The 18084-nt window shown below is 32.5% G+C and overlaps 1 long non-coding RNA gene across 3 annotated transcripts in view; it reads left to right on the top strand.

Moving 5' to 3' along the window:
• The window catches only part of LOC133076436 (uncharacterized), a 102586-nt gene that overhangs the window by 56270 nt on the left and 28232 nt on the right, over nt 1–18084 (top strand). Inside the window, exon 3 of one of the 3 annotated variants that reach the window (XR_009697531.1) lies at nt 9986–10141. The exons of 1 other annotated variant lie outside the window; for it this stretch is intronic. This is a non-coding gene — a long non-coding RNA (uncharacterized LOC133076436). Of the gene's footprint in view, nt 1–7210; nt 7250–9985; nt 10142–18084 lie in introns of those variants that run through there. One more of the 3 variants, XR_009697533.1, reaches the window with a different exon arrangement.

Genomic DNA, 18084 nt, shown 5'->3' with positions numbered 1-18084 from the left:
TAGACCATTAGTATCCTGGGTATTTCACTTTGGATCTGCTACATTTTGTCAGTATTCCTTTTAAAATATTGTATTTAGAACTGAACCCAGTATACTCAATGTGGTTTGAGGTACAAAATACAGTATGTCTCTTATGAATAAGATACTTCTATTAATGCATCCTGATTCCACTTTCTCTTTGTCATCAATACAGTTGGTTCATGTTGAATCACAGTCCACTGAAACCCTAAGTTTGTCTGAGGTGTGTTTCAAATCCTACTATAAATTTAGATTCAGCAGGTTATTTGTTGAATACTTGTTCACTACTAGATGTGCTCATAAAAGTTTAAGATTGTGCAGTCTTAACCACGGTTTCATGAAGTAGGCATTAATAGGCCCATTTTACAAAGAGGAAACTGAGGCTCTGTGTACTGAAGTAATTTATCCAAGATCTTGATTCCTAAGGGACAGAGCCAGGATTCCATCTTGGGTCTTCTGCCTTCAAATTCACTGCTCTATGTAATTGCTGCCTCAATAAATTATTTCTACTATTCATTTCATTGATGAAGTTAAAAATGCAGAAATTGACCAGTGAATTCCACTGCACTCAGGATGATTTAAGAGCTTAGGAGACATGTCTAGAACTTCTTATTTTCTGATTTTTTTTAATAGCTTTTTTTTTTTTGGTTTTGCATCTAGTCATCAGGGCTCTTTCCATATCTACTTGTTGAAGGTGGCTCTTGTTTTAGCCAGCAAACTTGGAAGGAGAGATTAAAGGATGTAGGCACTATGAGGTTTCCAGTGGACTGAGACGTAGGAGTGGAGAAATGGCATGGTCCATACCAGGAAGCATTGCCACATAGTCCAGTTTGAAAGGAGGATAGGTATGAAATAATGAAACCAGTTATCAGCTCAGCACAGTACTAAATCCTGGGAATAATAGTCTGTATTCAAAACTTACTGTGAATGGACAGTTCAATATCAGAAACCTTCAGAAAGGTTGAAGTAAGAATCCACCAGAGAAGATAGACTTAAATTGTCCTTAAAAGTAGGGATAAGTGGAAGAGGGGTTAGTGAGTATTTTAGCCTCCAGCAGTAGGTTCAGTGAAGAGTCAAAGATGAGGTAGGAATATACAGCTTAGGGGAGGAAAGAACTGAAAAACAATTTATTATAAGCATCTCAGTTCTTGCGGGAGCCTTGAAAAATCACTCAGTGGGAGAGGATAGTCACACTCAAATGATGAGTAATTGTGTTTGTTCCACTTGCTACTCACCTGGTGGCCACAGTAGCATCAGGCTTGATCAGTCTTTTGTCCACTCACAAATAGTTCATGTGCTTCTCTAACTTATAGGGACCCTTTTCCCCTAAATATATAGCCACCATACTTGGAACACACTAACAAAATTAATAATAATCCCTTACTATAATAATATCTAGTTCCTGTTAAAATTTCTGATTATTTCAGAAAGGTCCACATAAGGCATTTGGTTGTCATGGCTTTTAAAAGATACCTTTTAACTTGAATTGTAGAGTGTTTTCACTGGAGAGAAATAGAAAATACTGGTTAGGTCCTGATTATATAGACCTTGATACTAGGCAGAGAAGTACATACTCCACTTGGGAAACCACAGATATATTCTTGAATATATGAGTTTCAGGAAGTTCATTAGTTGACTAAAGATGGGAAGTCAAGCTGAAATGCAATTGTAGTTATCAGGTACTTAGACCTGATTTTAAGGTATGAAATTAAGAGTGGCAAAGAAATTGATGAATTGCGATCTCAAAGAAAGGGTCAGTTGGTTTTATTGACCAACTGAATACAAGGAATGATTGACACAGCATAAAAATTGTAAAGAGAGAATAGCAATGGGTAAGTATCCATAATTTGAATGCAAAAGAAGAATGTCTCTAAGAAGAAAAAAAGTTAAGATAAACAGCATATTTATTTATGTTCTCATAAAACTTTTTATATTGCATTTCTTGGCTGACATTATGGTATATTTTAATTTATTCATATCTAGGGAGTAAAGTCATCAAAAATTAAAAACTCAATATAAATGTTTAGCTTGTAAGTAGTTTAACTTTGTATATAAGGAAACTATTGTTAGGAAATCTAATAATAAAATGATAACATATCTAATAATAAAATGATAACATATATATAACTCTATATATTGTACCATATATATATATATATATATATATATGTTGTGTAAATACATATATATATCTCCAGACTTTTCTGGAGTAAATTATTTAGATTGAAATCCACTTCACACAGTTTTTAAGTAATCATTCATTAATTTCTTCGTCAGAAAAAAATGAAGGGAATGTAGCAACAGTACAAATTTATATTCACTTAAACTGAAAAACTAGGTGTTTTTGGATTATAAAACAGGCTTTCTGGATTATATCTGAATATTATTTCAAGCCTGTTCTCAACACTGAATTTTAAATGTATCCTATCTAGTTAATAAAATCTGTGTTTTTAAGCATTTGTATCCAAAAAACAGAAGTAAAAGAAAAGCAAGTTTTAATCTGTCATCTGTGAATTTTATTTTCTCCAGGTATAGTATCTATATATCATACCACTTGTGTAGTATTCCACTGTCCTGAGCAAGGATAGTCACTCTGTGGCCAGGGGCTATATATAGCCAGCTTCTTAGAGGTTTATGTGCATAATTTGAAGCATACTTGAAGAAAGTAATTACTATTATAAATTGTGTTAATACCAGATTAAAAGTAAAATTAAGTATTTGAAAAATCTAAAGTAATTTAGTGACACATAAAGGATATGTATAAACAACAAAGCAGCATAAATATTTTCATGACATGTGTTAGCATCTGAATATCCCTATCATGTGACAATGGAAACTGTCTATAGATTAAAGAACTTTTGAGTTTAAAATAACCCCTTCCTGAAGACATAATATAAAACCTATTTTGGCACCCCAGAGTAGAAGATTATTATAAATGGAAAGGAAAAAATCAAAGCTTACCAGCTCGAGAGATAATTGTTGCTGTTGAACACAGGTGAAGAGAGATATGTACCTTCCCTATTTCTGGATTGCTCCACTGGAATCTTTCACTTTATTAATACATTTAAATAAAGAATTTCCATATTTTTCTGGCATGTGGAAATAAATGTTTTCTAATATTTTAAATTTATCAGGCTTTCACATAGAAAGCCATGATTTTTGTCTCAGAGAGTTAAAAATAGAAATAAAAATAGATAGGAAAAAATTTTTCTCTTGAGTGTTTATTAAAACATCAGTGATAAAATTGCAGTATTATCACAGAAAGTAATAATCTGTAAGGGATGAAATTAAGATGAGAGAAATTATAACATTTTGCTGATAGGAATGATCCAATAGAGAGAAAAATTAAAGATGTAGGGGAGAGTGTTACAGGAATATCCTTAAGTAAGCAAGAGAGGATAAAATCTAGTATAAAAGGGAAGGGATTGGTCTTATGAACAGTGATTGTTCATCCATAATTCAAAGAAAGAGTTATATGGGGACAGATACATGTATGTAGATAGGTGTGGTGGAAACTGGCAGAAATTCTCTTCTCATAGCTTCTGTTTTTTGAGTGAAAGTGAGGATGAAAGGGAGATATTGGAAGTTTGAAGAGAGAGAAGAGACACCTGTCTGATGTTGTTTTCTAGAAGAATGAATGAATGGGCCAAGATTGCCAGACAGCTATGAACCGATTTTAGGTATAAAAGATTTATAAAGTAAAATTATTTCTCTTCACAGATGACATGATCTTACATGTAGAAAAACCTTGATTACACACACACACACACCCCATACATGCGCACACACACACACACACAAAAAAACCCTGTTGTAACTAATAAGCAAAATCAGCATTCAAAAATCAGTTGCATTTCTGTGCATTAACAGTGAATAACCCAAAAAGGAAATTAAGAAAACAGTTCCATTTACAATAGCATCAAAAAGAATAAAATGCCTAGGAATAATACTAACCACAATGGTGAAAGACTTGTATACTGCCAACTATATAACGTTGCTAAAAGAAATAAAGAAGACACAAGTAAATGGAAAGACATCCCATGTTCATATATTGGGAGTATTAAGATGAAATACTACCCAAAGTGGTCTACAGATTCAGTGCCATCTGTATCAAAATCTCAATGACATTCTTTGCAGAAAGAGAAAAATACATCTTAAAATTCATATGGAATCTCAAGGGACACCAGATAGCCAAAACAATCTTGAAGAAGAAGAACAGTGTTGAAGCTCTCACAATTCCTGATTTCAAAACTTAATATAAAGCTGTAGTAATCAAACAGTATGGTACTGCCATAAAGACAGACATATAGACCAATTGGAATAAACTAGAGGCCCCAGAAAATAAATTAGGTGCCCCAGGCCCCTTGCATGTATATGTTCAAATGATTTTCAACAAATGTGCCAAGACGATTAAATGCGAAAAGGGCAGTCTTTTCAACAAATGGTCTTGGCAAAACTGGATATCCAGAAGAAAAGTTGGACACTTAACTCACACCATATACAAAAATTAACTTAAAATGGATCAAAGACCTAAATGTTAGAACTAAAAACAATAAAACTCTTAGAAGAAAACATAGGGGGAAAGCTTCATGACATTGGACTTGGCAATGATTTCTTGGATATGACACCAAAAGCACAGGCCTATGCAAAAGATAAATTGGACTTTATCAAAATTTAAAACTTCTATGCATCAAAGGACGCTATCAATAGAGTGAAAAAGCAACCTACAAAATAGAAAATATTTGCAAGTCATGTATCCGATAAGGGATTAATATCCAGAATATATCAAGAATTCCTATAAGAACAACAAAAAAAAAACTCAGTTAAAAAGTGAGCAAAAGACTTGAATAGACATTTCTCCAGAGAAGATATACGCATGGCTAATAAATACAAGAAAAGATGCTCAACATCAGTAATCATTAGGAAAATGAAAATCAAAACCACAACGAGATAATACTTCACTCACATTAAGATGGCCATTATCAAAAAAAAAAAAAAAAAAGATATGTCTTGACAAGGATGTAGAAAAATTGGAATTTTTGTACACTGCTGATGGAGGTGTAAAATTGTACAACCACTGGAAAACAGTATGGCAGGTCCTCAAAAAATTAGAATTACTGTATGATCCAGTGATACCTAATGGGGTATATACCCAAAAGAATTGAAATCAGGACTCATTAGATAGTTATAAAAAATGTTCATAGCAGCATTTATCATAATAGCCAAAAGATCAAACAAAACAAATGTCTATAGATTAGTGGACAAATGTAGTAATGTACACAATTGAATGACTACCCAGCCATAAGAAGGAAAGTCTGATATATGCAACAACGTGGATGAACCTCGAAAAAGTTAGGCTAAGTAAAAAAAGTCAGACACAAAAGGACAAATACTGTATGATTCCATTTACATGAAGTACCTAGAATAGGCAAATTCAAAAGTAGAATTGTGGTTTCCAGGGGCTGAGGTGATTGGGGGAGTGGGCAGTTAGTATTTAGTGGGTGCAATTTCAATTGATATAGATGAAAAGGTTCTGGAGATGGATGGTGGCGATGGTTGCACAACAAAGTAAATGGACTTAATACCACAGAACTATGCACTTCAAAATGGTAGAATTTATATTACGTATATTTAACCACAATTTTTTAAAATAAAAATAATAAGACATTCACTGTGAAGGTTTTTAAAAGATTTATAAAACTATTTGCATTTTGCAGTATTCACACTTATTTCTTTCAAGTTTGGCACACATGGCTTAGTTTAAAATATATAGATTTAGGGGAACTCCCTGGCAGTCCAGTGGTTTAGGACTCTGCACTTTCACTGCCTAATATGTATATAGAGAGATACATATAGATTTTGCAAAAAAAAAAGATAGGAATTGAAATAACCCATTTGATTTTGGAATAATCATTTAATGTATATGTCTGCATGGGCAAAGAAAAATATGCAGTCTTGAACAATTATTTGCTTTATGTTTTTGTGTCTTATAATTTAAATGATTTTAGATTCTTTCTTGAGAAGGGATTATGTCTATTCGGTACACCAGTATACCGACTCACATAACAACTGGGATGGTACCTGGAACATAGTAGATGTTCAATAAAATATTTTTAAATGAAAAGTATACATATATAAATTATGTATATTTGAAAATCTGTTCACATTTTTGTCTGGAAAGTGGGTTCGAGCAGGGAGGGTAGCCAAAAAGGACAGTTGCTTAATATAATTGATAAATACAGATATGTGTTTCTCAAGTCATTACAAACATTTATTTTGGTTATATATTAAAAACTGTGCTGAAACTTGAGACAATAATAGAGTAAGATGTGAAACTGGTTGCTCAAATAGAAAATTAGCTACATGGGAATTCCCTGGCAGTCCAGTGGTTAGGACTCCACGCTCTCACTGCCGAAGGGCTGGGTTCAACCCCTGGTTGGGGAACTAAGATCCCACAAGCCTAGCGGCGGGCCAAAAAGAAAAAGAAAAGAGAAGATTAGCTACATATACTTTTAATGGGAAAATATTCACAAAAAATTAATGTGGAATATAGGACAGTTATGCTTTGTATAAACAACTAGATATTAGAAGGGAGGGGCAAATTTCAGTGCACATCCCCTTATTCTGTAATAGAAGTAGTGTAGCTTTAGCATAGCCATTTTAGTGGTAAGAAAACTGCAATAAAAGAGGTCGTCAAAGCTTGAGCTACAGTGGTGGTAGTTTTCTGGTATCTTCTAGAGAGAGAAGAAATTTCATTCCAACATCTGAGTATGTGGAAACTGTTTAGGAGTAAACTTCCTTACCTGGTGAAGAATGGGGACAGGAAGAGACTAGGAAGATCAAGAGCCACAGGGTTCCTGTTTTATTTCTCATCTCTGGGTACAAAATTAACTCATTTTTCCAAGGTTCATATTTTAGAATTACTTCCTATATAAAGTGATATCCAAGTCTAACAGAATAACTATTCTAATAGATAAATGTTGAGGGTAAAATAATATTTGGATTTTTTTTAAACAAATTAAGAGAAAATTGGTTTGTTTTAGGCCTTCTGTATATTTTTACTGTATTTAGTATTAAAATATTTCACGACTTCTGATTTTTTTCCTTTAAAAGTATATTTGCATTTTGCTAGCTTAAGTTTATTGAAACTTAGCTCTTGTATGTCATTTCTTATTTTTCCCTTGACATGAAGTCTTACCTACTTGATGAAGATGTCATTTGAATGGTGTACTGCAAGGAATTAAATGCTGTTTGTAAATTATGCTTTTACCAAGGTAAAGACCAAATTTTATGAATTCACTTTTTGTTTATAAAAGGAAAAAATAACTTCATATATTTAATACATTCAAAAGTTTGATTAAATATTTAACTGTATTTACTTATTAAGTTGACACAGAAAAAAATGCTTTTATTTTTCTCATATTATACAACTTGGTGTTCCTAACCTATAGCAAGGTGCTTCGCACATAATAGGCTTTCCTTAAATTTTCAATGTAGGAATAAGTTTTATTATGTTACTCAAAAGCTTCCAAGAAATAACTAATTATGCATACTATGTTAATGTTAGAATCTTTAAACATGGGTTTTTTAATGTATTTACCCTCTCTTTTTCTAAAAGAAAATTTTTTTTGTATCTTTAGGTGCTAATGTGTGTTTAAAAAAACAAAACCTTGGAGTAAAGTAGCAGCACATAATGGTTTGTGGATTTTGAAAAGGTGCAGGCCATATTGTGCTGCCTCAAAAATACAAGGATCTGATCTTCTGAAGAAAATATATTTCTTTTTTTTCATAGCTTTTATGATAGCAGTGTCAGCAGTGCCTTAGCAGCACGTAAATATTGGCGTTAAAATTCTAAAATTATCTCCAGTATTAACTGTGCTGCTGAAGTAAGGTTGGCCATACTCTACAGTCATATTTTAATGTATATTAATATTACCAATGTATTTTCAGCTTTATTGATAATTAATTTTCAGTATTACTGATAATCTTGTTATTTTTAGTATGATTCAATAAAAATAAGTTAGTACTAACTTTTAGATGTTTTTATTAAAATAGTATAATTGCAATTTAATAGTGTTGAATGCCATCAAGTTTATTGAAAGAGCTCATACAGCATCAAATAAATTTATTTTAATGCATATTTGTATTCAGTCTAAATATTAAATTTTTACTTCAGGTAGAACGGAAATATTAGTTTTCCCTTTATTTCTCTAGTAAAATGAAATTACATTAAGACATTTGTTTATCTCACAGATAAATGTACATTATAAAATACACATTTTGAACAGAACTTAGAGAACAATTTTTAGTAATATTTCTAAGTATTCTCTTATAAGGGAAAGGGGGAAGTATCAAAACATGTGAATTAAATTCCTGAAATCCTGTGTCTCAAAAATGCACTTAATCATAACTTTAAAGGTAGGAAAGACCTTATAAATGACCAGTATATTTGTTGGTTAGTTCAGGAAACAGAAACTCAAATTAAGTAATCTGCTACACATGCAGATTAGGATCTTTAACCCTACGTCTTCTGACTTTATACTATCATATTGGTTTTTTTCTTGTTTTTATTAAAAAAATTTTTTTTTATCCTTAGCCACAGATTTTTGTTAGAAAGTAAAGTCGAAAATATGAAGGCCTTGTTTGCTTTCTTTTATATCTAATATTTAACTTTAGCATAAGACCAAAAATTATTATGATAGTCACTAGTTTTATAGATAAAAACAGTCAATATTTTTTAATTTAATTGAAGTTTGAAGGAAAATGCTTTCTTTACCTTCTATTCCTTATTTGTTGGTGTTTAATTAAGTCATTAAACTAAAAATTGATGTTTAGGATAAGAGTGTGGTTGTGTAGTGTACTATACTCCTGGTCTTATTTCCTACAAGGAATATCTCACTCCTTTCAGTTGTAACCAAGCAGGAAATCTATAAAATACAAGCAGTTCTTAACAAATCATTTCAATTATAATTGTCTATGTTGGAAACCCTAAAAGTATTTCAGATGTAATTTAAGGAGTTGTATTTGAGCATCTTCTGTTTAAATTCTTATTTCAAGGTAAAGAAAATATGTAAGACAAAGCTCTCATTTTTAAGAACAATCTCACTTTTTTCCAGCAAAATTTTTTTCCCAAAATAAAGAAGTAGTATACCATATTGGCGAGAATCAAATGCCAGCTTTTACATGGAAATATTGCCTTGGGGCTTTTAAAAGTCATTCATCAAGCTTTTAGCCTGTTCCCTTTATTTTATCTCAGCCATTTCATGAAAGACCGTAACAAATATATGGTAATTTTTGGTTCTACTAAGAATATTTCAGGAACTAATACATAGATACTTAGAAATATTTATTGAATGAATTACAAAGTTTGTCCAGTATTTTCCGGAACAACCCAGGAATTAGATTTCTATTTTTTCTTTTGGTTTCCTTAATGTATTTGAAGTCAGATTTTAGAAAATTATATTTAGTCTAATTTGCCTTCTAAATGCATTTTATATTTACTAAATAAATCTTTATATCTAGGTGCTCAAGATGTGAAAAAGGATCATTTGGGGCTAAATTAAAACTTTATTTAATTCAATGCTGAGAATGGATTAAAGAAAAATTGAAATATTGGGAGAGTAAGAAAGTATAGAAAAACTGTTGCATTGAAATTCATTATAACGGTATGCAACTTCTTTCCAGTCTCTTATTAGAGAAGGTGAAATAGCCTGTCAGTACCTAATGAAACACTCATTTAGGTAACTCAACAGGACTTAAAGTTTTATTTGTAAGAGTTAATATATTTCCATCTTTGTGTAATTTTGAAACACAAAGAAAATAGTAAAATAAAAGTTATGCTCTTTCATGTTAGTCTTAATATGGCCATTTATTTTTTTGCAAAGAAGAAATAACTATATATGGGTGTATATTAAGCTTTCATTTTTTCCACCTTCTTTGGAAAAAAATCCTAATCTTTTTCATTCAGGTTTAAGTTGATGCCAAATAATTCCAATATTGAGCATCTTAAATCTGTTACTTGGAGTATGGATTGAGTTTGGAGCTAACTCAGAGGACTACAGGCAAGTATTCAGGAGGTAGTCAGAGGGATATCTTAATAGTTGAACAATTCAGCTTGCATACTATATTCAAATTCATATCTCTTAAGATCACATATATGTGAAAGTAGAATTGACAATTTGATCATAGACTAAATGCCATATTTAACAGTAAAGATTTTCTTCAATCAATTATGTAACCTTTTAATTGTTATAGAATTAGAGGTGTTTTTAAGCCACCAAGTATCATTACTGATATATGTTCAGGTTAGCCATAACTGGATTAGCAAGATTATACTTTAATAAACTATGATTTCTAAGTTAATGTATTTATTTATTTAGAAGTTGACATTCTAAATCAATTTTTTTTTCCTTTTGCAGGTGGATATTACTATCCCTTATTCATGGAAAAAGTTGTATTCTAAGTGTTGTTTCCCATTGAGTATTAGCAAAAAGGAGAAAAATTAATGTCCTAAACTTTTGAGATAGATTTGGCTCTAGTAAGTATTTAGACCTATTATTAATAGGGTTGGCCAAAAAGTTCGTTCGGTTTTTTTCCATAAGATGGCTCTAGTAGTGAGTGCTTAGTTGTCTTTAACTTCATTCAAAACAGTTTTGTTAGGTTGTATTGTGACAGCTGTCATATCAGAGTGCCGATTAAAAAAAACTTATCAAAAAAACTTATCAAAATTGGTGAATTTTTGTATAGCCATTTTAGTATTGAAGATGGAAGAAAAAAGCAACATTTTCGGCATATTATGCTTTATTATTTCAAGAAAGGTAAAAACACAACTGAAACGCAAAAAAAGATTCGTGCGTTGTGTGGAGAAGGTGCTGTGACTGATCGAACGTGTCAAAAATGGTTTGTGAAGTTTTGTGCTGGAGATGTCTTGCTGAATGATGCTCCACGGTTGGGTAGACCAATTGAAGTTGATAGGGATCAAATCAAGACATTAATTGAGAACAACCAACGTTATACCACGTGGGAGATAGCCGACATACTCAAAATATCCAAATCAAGCTTTGAAAATCATTTGCAGCAGCTTGGTTATGTTAATCGCTTTGATGTTTGGGTTCCACATAAGTTAAGTGAAAAAAACCTTCCTGACCATATTTCCGCGTGTGATTCTCTACTTAAACGTAACGAAAACATTCCGTTTTTAAAACAAATTGTGACGGGCAATGAAAAGTGGATACTGTACAATAATGTGGAACAGAAGAGATCGTGGGGCAAGTGAAATGAACCACCACCAACCACACCAAAGGCCAGTCTTCATCCAAAGAAGGTGACGTTGTGTATTTGGTGGGATTGGAAGGGAGTCCCCTCTTATGAGCTCCTTCCAGAAAACGAAACAATTAATTCCAAGAAGTTCTGCTCCCAGTTAGACCTACTGAAATCAGCACTCGATGAAAAGCATCCAGAATTAGTCAACAGAAAACACATAATCTGGGACTTCCCTGGCTGTCCAGTGGTTAAGAGTGTGCTTCCACTGCAGGGGGTGCAGGTCTGATCCCTGGTCAGGGAACTAAGATCCCACATGCCACGCAACGAGGCCAAAAATAAATGAATAAATTTAAAAAGCAAAAAGAAAGAAAACGCATAATCTTCCATCAGGATACCGCAAGACTGCATGTTTCTTTGATGACTAGGCAAAAACTGTTACAGCTTGGCTAGGAAGTTCTGATTCATCCACCATATTCACCAGACATTGCACCTTCGGATTTCCATTTATTTCGGTCTTTACAAAATTCTCTTAATGGAAAAAATTTCAATTCTCTGCAAGACTATAAAAGGCATCTGGAATAGTTCTTTGCTCAAAAAGATAAAAAATTTTGGGAAGAAGGAATTTTGAAGTTGCCTGAAAAATGGCAGAAGGTAGTAGAACAAAAGGGCAAATACGTTGTTCAATAAAGTTCTTGGTGAAAATGAAAAATGTGTCTTTTATTTTTACTTAAAACCCAAAGGAATTTTTTGGCCAACCCAATACTTAAATGTCTGGGAGAAGGAATAAGAGACCATCATCAGTACATTTCCAGCTAAAATTTGTTATTTTCTTACCTCTTATCAAGGGATTTCCTAAAATTTCTGTTTTATTACTAATAGCTTGAGCCCCTTTAATGGAGAATTAATTTCTCTAGCAGAATTTGAGTTTATGTTCTTACCTTGTTTATTTATAAAATAAATCTCACAGATTTCTGATTTTTTTTTTTTTAGGCTATTTGCAATGAAGAAAATGTTGGCAAAATAAATAAGTTTAAACTTTTTATGTTAAAATTACTATGCAAGGTAACAAGTTAGTTGCTGGGTTTTTGTTTTTATTATACTGAAATTAAATTCAACATTTATAATTTCTTGGTCTATTTCTTGATTTTTAATCCATGGGATTCATGCAAAAACTTCATGAATAATACATTTAGATTAGCATACGTATGAGTACAGGTCCCCCTTAATTCTGTGGAACTTTGAATAATCTGATACCATATTCTTGTGATTGAACTTTTGTGTTTTGAAAAAATGTAAACTGCCTGGAGAATCTTGTTATTGTTTATATTTATCTTATGCTATAGGGTTAGATTTTGTTTGAGAAATTATGCTGAGAAAAAAATTTTTAAGCCACCTTTACACTAAATGTCCTCAATTTGATTAACTTGTTATTAAAGTTATTCTGTATATCTTCATTTTATAATTTAAGCACTTAGCATGGATTAATATCTTTAGGAAGTAGTAGAAACTTTAAAATCACTCCAGAGTCTGCTTATTTCCACATCTCATTATTTTATAATCTTTGGGAATGCTTGTATTTATGAAAGTAACATTTTTCAGGGATATAAATTCTAATAGAACCACTAAAACTTTTTTTCTGTTTGGACTTTAATGCATACGATAGTAAACTATAGGATAATTTTTTTTAAGTTTTCGTGTGATCAGTTAAAAATACCACTTTAGCATGAAGCAACGAAGTAGAATGTCGTCCCATAGTTAGAAGTAAAGAAAGTTTAAGTACATCATTTCTTAAGAGAATTTGTACATTTTAACATAGTCTATGCAGATTTTTATGTTAATTTGTTTTTCCATAAATGTCTTTTCTGGCTTATGTTTAACAAGGAGCATTAAAAATAGATTTGAAGCATTTATATATAGAGGACTACAAATTTATTTATTCTACTGTATTGGCACTGAGGATCAGCACTGAACAAAACAGATAAATTCCAGCCCTCATGAGCTTACAATTTTGGGAGTGAGGCATGGGTAATAGAATAGACAAACTGATAGGTACTAATATGTGGTATGTCAGATGGTGATAAGTTCTATGAAGAAACATAAAGCAAGGGAAGTGGGAGGGATGGGTTAAACGTGTTTGGAAGGCAGGCAGATGTGTTTTTAAATAGTGTGGTCCAAAAATTCCTCACAGAAATGACATTTGAACAAAGATCTAAAAAACAGGGAGCAAACCATTAGGTTTCTGGGAGAAGAGCCTTTCAAGCAGGTGAAATAACAACTACAGAGACCTTGAGGCTAAAACATTTTTGGTGTGTACCAAAAAGAGCAGCAAAAAGGTCTGGATGGCTATGATCAAATATACAAGAGGGAGAATCATAGCTCAAAAAGTTTATAGGAGCCAGATCTTAGGGCTGTTTAAGTTCTTAGCTTAATGTACAGATTTAATTTTCCTTACCTTAAGAGAAACTTGACAGTTGTATGTGCGTCAGCCTATTTGACCTCTGTAGATAGAACAGAATATTTTTTTGGATCTCACTCAAGGTTAGAACTGAGACCATTTAGAACATAAACAAAATGTTTAAATGGTTAATAGGTGTATGTGTGATGATCAGGTTTTTATGAATTGTGCTTTGATTGGTCTGAAATTGTTTTTTACTTGCTCAGTTTAGCTAGTCAAAGCTAATAGCTCCAAGAGACACTCTGAACTTGTTCACATTTGTCATTTAGTCAAACGAACCACAGTTGTCTTCAACTCCTCCATTCTAGGAATTGCTGCCATTTTTCTCACTTATTCCTATTCTGTTAGCATTTTAGCTGAAGAGTTCTTTGCCTGTAATTGTTTCATCATGCTTTTGCTAATAAGATAAAATTCAGACTTCTTAACTTAGACCTCATGATCTTGCCCCAGCCTTAAGTTTTTCCATTTTTCTTCAAGCAAACTAGTCCTGCTCCGTCTGTTTTTCTATCTCTGTGCCCTTATTTATGCCATTTCACCACCCCAGTTCTCTCCCGACTAATTCCTGTACATTTTTAAAAAGCAGGTCAAACCTCTTGTGTGTGCTGAGTGTTTCCTGACTTTAACAGTCTGGCATTATCCCTCCTTCCCATGTTACGAACGGTTCATACCTGTAGCTCTTAACCTTTTTCTCTCACTTAACAGAGAAGTACATTCATTATCATTAATCATTAATTGTATCTCATTTATTCATGTGTATTAACCTTTTATAAATGTATTGGCAATGTAAAGAAAAAATTTAAATTTAAGAAACAACAAAAAGCAAGTGGACTAAGACATCCAGAACTTCAAAACAGCAGTCTAAATATTAGGTCCCAAAGTTCAAATATTAATTTTATGCTGACAAGTGATATAGTTGATTTTTTCCTCGGCTATATTAAAATATATATCACATACAGTAGAGTGTGGACCAGTCATAATATATTTCTAGGATTTTAGCACGTTTAAAGAATTAAAAGAGTTCTTTGTGAGTAGGACCCAGGCATCATGATTATAAAGCTTTATAGTTGATCTGCATCTGGCCAAAGTTGAGTGACCTAGAGCATCATAGCACATAAAAAGGCATTCAATAAAGAGCTAAATGATTGAGAAAAAAAATTTTTTTTTAAAGAATACTGGATTCTCTTTCAATTTTCTAATACTGTAAAAGCGATTAATAAATATACTCATTTAAGAAGTAATCCATGTGTTTATTATAGTGTTTATAATATTAAAAGATTGAAAGTTTTTAGTGTCCAATAATAAACTGATTAAATAACATGCTGAGTGGAATACTGTGCAGCTGTTTAAAATAATGTAATCAGTATTTTAATGAGCTAGAAACTTCATGGTTAAGTGAAAAAGGTTACCAAATAGTGTGAACAGACTCATTAAAAGAATACATATGCTAAAATGCTATTACTGGTTCACTATGGATGTGAGATAAATCTTACTTATTCTTGATGATAAATAAGCATGTATGATTTTTGTGAGTGGGGGGGGGAGTTTGTTTTTTGAAAAGGAGAGCTCGCTTCTTGAAAAATAAAAACAGTTACTTGCAGCAGCCTTACCACCACTTAATCACCTCCTTTAGAAATCTGTAAATGGAAACCCTAAGTTCCTATGGGTTCAGGAAATTTAGAAGTGATAATGAAGAATTAACTACCATGGGAAGGACTGAACAGGTAATTTCAAAAATCAGATAACTTTAAAATCAGCTTCAGGGGAGCAATCTACTCTGTGTTCTCAAAGGAATGGTGAAAAGGAATTCAAGAATCACTTCTTGAATTCTCTGTTGAGAGGGTTTGCTGTCTTTTCCCCGGTCTTCCAGCCCCCAAAACCTCAAAAGGTAAGTATAAGAAAAGGAGTAGGTATCTATTTTAATTTTGAAACTATATTAATAAGCTGTAAAGAAGAACAAATCTGGTTTATTTTATAGTTACAGATATTTAATAACAGTGAAACTGACTTTCAGATCTTAAAAGGATTTTTGTTTAAAATGAAGTTTGTTTTAATTTTTCCCAGCATAAAAATAATGTATAGGCATAGAAACCTCGAAAAAGGCAAAAAATTCTATTTAAAAATTACATTTTTACCATCCAGTGGCAACTATTATTAGCAATATATTGTTTCCTTCTAGTTGTATAGATGGATTAGCAAATTTATTTCTTAATTCATGACTATGCCAGAAACTGGAAAGAACATCACCCTCTGGAAAAGAGATATGAGATATGCTCCTGGCTCAGAAAGTTTTTCTTTACATTTATCTAAAATACAGTTGATCCCCAAACAACATGGGTTTGAACTGTGAGAGTCCACTTATTTTTTTCAATAAGTACATACTACAATACTACACCATCTGAGGATGAGGAACCGTGAGTACAGAGGGCAAACTCTAAAGTTACACATGGATTTTCAGCTGCAAGGTGGGTCAGTTCCCCTAACCCCCTTGTTGTTCAGGGGTCAACTGTGTACCCAAAAAATACCACTAATTTTATCATTTGTTCCATAATGTTTTACTGTAAAAATGCATACATTTTAAAATTTCTTTTTCTCAAGATATTTTAGTAAATTTGAGTACATGAGAAGATGCATGTTGTTGACCCTCTGGTTTCCTCTTTCACACCTGCATGTCATCCCCAAGGGTACCTTTGCATAGTTTGAGAGCCATTCTGAGGCAAGGGAGGTCATTGAAGGGTTTTCATTGGAAGAGAAAGAAAAATAATTACTGAAAATGTATTGCTCAAGATTTGCTGAAGGAAATCTAAGACCATTAGAGAAATTATGTGCTTCTTTTGTACCCCAATACTCACATCAAATTTATCAAAAAGCTGAGCTGGTGTTCTAAAACTGTGGAATTCACATTTGATATTCAAAAAACATTTACTAATTACGGACATTTCAGTTCAAACACATGGCTATGGTTATCAAAATGTAAACACGACACATACATAAATTCATAGTGTATGACCTGTCTGTTACAGTGACCCATTTAGAATGTAAAAATAGTGTGTCTCAACCTATTTTTCTCACATTTCAATATTTTATAATTTAACTAAAACTCTTTAACAGTAGTTTTAGACAGGCAGGTTTAGAATCTGACAACTTGGCTAATCAAATAAAGAAACATTTGGGAGTCTAAAAATCTGACTCAGAGGGGTGTTTGTCACCAGAACTCACCTATGGTACAGATGTCAAGTTAGACCCTCTGTTGTGCCACTTTTGTCACCATTTTAGTGGGCATTGCATCCTTTGAAAAAATAGGGAAAGCACCCAAAAGTAAAGCCTCAGGTCCATAATAGTTAAGCTCTCAGACCAGTTTTATGAATATAACTCTTTAGATGTATTTACCCCTAAAACCCAAGGAATTTGGATCTTTAAAAATTGATGACTTACTCTTTCTAAAAAGTTCCTTATAGTTATATTGTTCAGGAAAAAATTTGTGATGAGTTTACAATACTTCTATATTCATTAAACTAAATTCCTTTTTTAAAAAAGAATTGTGGATGGTTTTTTGGGTAGCCAAATTGGATAATTTAGTTTGGAATTTAGGTAAAGGTTCAACAGATTTCAAAACTAGCATGAAAATTCTTCATTTATTTAGGCTAAACTATTGATATATGCTAATAAACACGTGTTCTCCCAAATCATTGTCGATTGAAAGTCTTGGTTTGTATGGTTCATGTCAGGACACATGCAGACTATGGATGTGAACCAGTTTTAGAGGGCATTCAGAGAACTGAAAAAATATGAGATGTCAAATGTCCTCAGGGGTGGGTGGAGGTATTAAGAAGCTTGCTTGAAAAAGAACAATATTGAGACTTTTATTCTGTATTGCAAAATATAGAAGGGCAAAACTGGGGATACTGAGTTTCAGGGATGCAAATATAAACTCTTAAGCAAGGGATTTCTACCGACTATGGATGTGTGTGTGCATGATGGAAATGGACTGCTTTACCAAGGACCTCAGAGCGATGAAATGGGGGCGGGGGAGGGAATAAGATTTAAAGACATCATTTGAGATGAATAAAATCAATACATCAGCTTGAACAAATTCTTGCCTTTAAAATGAGGGCACTTGTGCTAACAATTTTTGACTAAAGGAAACTACAGGGATATTTCTAGATTTTTTGTTTTAGCACAGCTTTTACTGAAAACTATTATTTTAACAGAACTGACAGTACCTAAGGAAGGTACTCCCTTAAGAAGTTCAAGATCACGGTTTCAAGAAGTATGTGTCACTTGTCTGAAAACTGAAATAATGAAAATAAATGTTAATGAGTTACTGAAATTGGAACATAATTTTTGAGTAC

The sequence above is a fragment of the Eubalaena glacialis genome, chromosome 16, assembly GCF_028564815.1.
Source record: "Eubalaena glacialis isolate mEubGla1 chromosome 16, mEubGla1.1.hap2.+ XY, whole genome shotgun sequence".
Lineage (NCBI taxonomy): Eukaryota > Metazoa > Chordata > Mammalia > Artiodactyla > Balaenidae > Eubalaena > Eubalaena glacialis.
This window is presented reverse-complemented; position numbering and strand designations above follow the sequence as displayed.